The 2388-nt window shown below is 38.4% G+C and overlaps 1 long non-coding RNA gene across 1 annotated transcript in view; it reads left to right on the plus strand.

Moving 5' to 3' along the window:
- The window catches only part of LOC122191359, a 6402-nt gene extending 4355 nt beyond the window's left edge, over positions 1-2047 (plus strand). Inside the window, exon 3 of the long non-coding RNA XR_006182377.1 lies at positions 1714-2047. This is a non-coding gene — a long non-coding RNA (uncharacterized LOC122191359). The remainder of the gene's footprint in view (positions 1-1713) is intronic.
- Positions 2048-2388: the final 341 nt, after the last annotated feature.

The raw sequence follows: 2388 nt of genomic DNA on the forward strand, positions 1-2388 counted from the left end.
GGGGGGGGGAAGTGTGGATGCCACAGGTTACCTTTTTTCTTACAAATCCCAGTTTTCTTTGTCCATGGGATATTTCAGATTGTATTTTATGCATTCTTTGTGCTTTATTCTGTGCACTCCACGTCTTTCTATCCCCACAGTTTTCAATAAGCTGATAGCTGTCTCTTTACATTCTTCAACCATATCTGCTTCTAGAAAGACATCATGTATGTATTGTACTCCAACTTTGTTCTGATCAAAAGCTACATGTTCTCCCAATTTGTTTAACAAATCTATTCTCATTAGAGGTAATGGACATTCTGGTGCATAGAAAAATTCAGGTGTGAGTATTTTATTTCCAGTTTCACACTTAATCAGTTGAAAGAAAAATTGAATCTCATGTTTTCCTGTAGTACAGTTACTGACATAGGAAATTTGCTCTTTGGTCCTTTTCAGCTATTTAGTACAGAATATGTTGCTCCTCTGTTGACTAAGAACTTAACTGTTATTCTGCAGCTTTTCTGAAACCAGGGATTCTTTAAGGGAATCTAGTTTCTCAGTCCCAAATCAATACAAATTTTTTGTATCAATCTTAAGTAAATGTGACTTCAGAATGTGTACAGATGGAGCTATCCAATTTGCTATCTGTCACTTTGGGCACTGATTTTTTTGTAAGTCCCCTTTCCCTGCAATTTGCATACTGATCTCTTTTCAGAGGAATCATATTCCCTAAATTTTCTCCTGCCCTCATCATCTTCTGCACTGTTGTGGTTTAACCTGGCAAGTAGCTAAGCACCACATTTGATCACCCTTTTCACACTCATTCTTAGTGGGACAGGGGAGGTAATTAGGGGGGAAAAAAAAGAAAAAAAGGAAGAAAGGAGGAAAAAGGGATAATAGTTATGAAAATAATAATAATAAATATATATACTTGTGTGTATACATATACATTTATATATATTTGTATATTTGTGTATGTGTGCGTATGAATATATATATACACACATACATATATACACACACATATATGAACAAAAGTGATTCAAAAGTGATTTCACATCACCTTCTAACAGATCCCCTGCCAGTCCCCAGACATGCTGCCCCACCAACTTCCCTGTTTTCAGGCTTTATTCCCATATGATTTCATGTACTATGGAATACTCCCTTGGCCAATTTAGGTCAGTTGTCCTGATTCCATTCCCTCCCAACTCCTTGTTTCCCCACAGCCTCCCTCACAGGCAGAACAGTATGAGAAGCTGAGAAACCAAAATGTCCTTAGCTCTGTGCAGTACTACTCAGCAACAACTAGAATAACGAGTGGGTTATCAAAATATATTCTGAAAGCCAAAACATCCCAGCTAAAACTAGGATATGCATCCTTATCTTCTAGGAAAAAAAAAAACTTTCTTCAGAGGAGGTTTGTATTCAAGCCAATGCAGCAGCCAAAATTGCAGCATTTTTCTTCCTTTCCTTAAATTTCACTTTGTTTTGCCTTCCTTTCCAATTCTTCCTCATTTTTGTATATCTTATATGCAATTACTGTTAGCTTAGACACTGACATTCTAGACATGCTGTCTACTTTTTATAACTTTCTTCTGATTCCCCTTCATGAGAAACTTGTTCAAGGCCGCATTGGACAGACTCCTGGACAACCTGGGACTTGGGTTAAGGTTGTTACCAGGAGACTTCCTGGCTGGGCACTGGAATAATTATCCCCTCTTCTTTTTTTTTCAGGTAGATAGCAACAAAGCGATGTTGAAAAGTCCAGTGGTGGTCAAAAAGACTTCAGGGCTTTGTGGAGATGGATAAAAGGATCAAGAGGGCAGATAGTGCTCCCTTCTACCCTTCAAGTTGAGGGAAACGGTATTGAAAGAAACAGGTGAGCTTTCAATATGGTTTGAAGGGATACATTGAGAAAATCAGGTTTACAACTGATGACAATAGAATGGCATGTCATGTTTGACAGCAAGCTAGTGAAGATTTTACTGAGTACTTTGGAGAACTCTTGAAGTGTTTGTATATCAAAACATGCAGTATGAAAAATAAATAAGAGGAGTTAAAAGCCTTATTCAGTTGCAGTGCTACAACATCACTACAATTGGTTGAACTTGTGTGAACAGTCTGTGCTTGAAGTGCTGTGATGAGTGATAATAGGTTCTTCAGGAAATATAGGCAGGTCAGGTCAGACAGATAGGTAACGCTGTATGCAAAAGGGGTTGAACTATATAGTGCTGGCAGTTAGAGAGTACATGGATGAGAGACTCTGGGGATAGCTTAGAGAAAAGCTAATAAAGCAGATATTACTGTGGGAGTCTATTACAGATCATCAAGCCAGCATGATATCAGTGACATAAGAGGACTGTGTCACGGAGTTGACCAGATCAATCTATGTCCGTGACAGGGGCGACA

The sequence above is a fragment of the Lagopus leucura genome, unplaced genomic scaffold (genome assembly GCF_019238085.1).
Source record: "Lagopus leucura isolate 7727_CA_CO unplaced genomic scaffold, USGS_WTPT01 185-0_obj-0_obj, whole genome shotgun sequence".
NCBI lineage: Eukaryota > Metazoa > Chordata > Aves > Galliformes > Phasianidae > Lagopus > Lagopus leucura.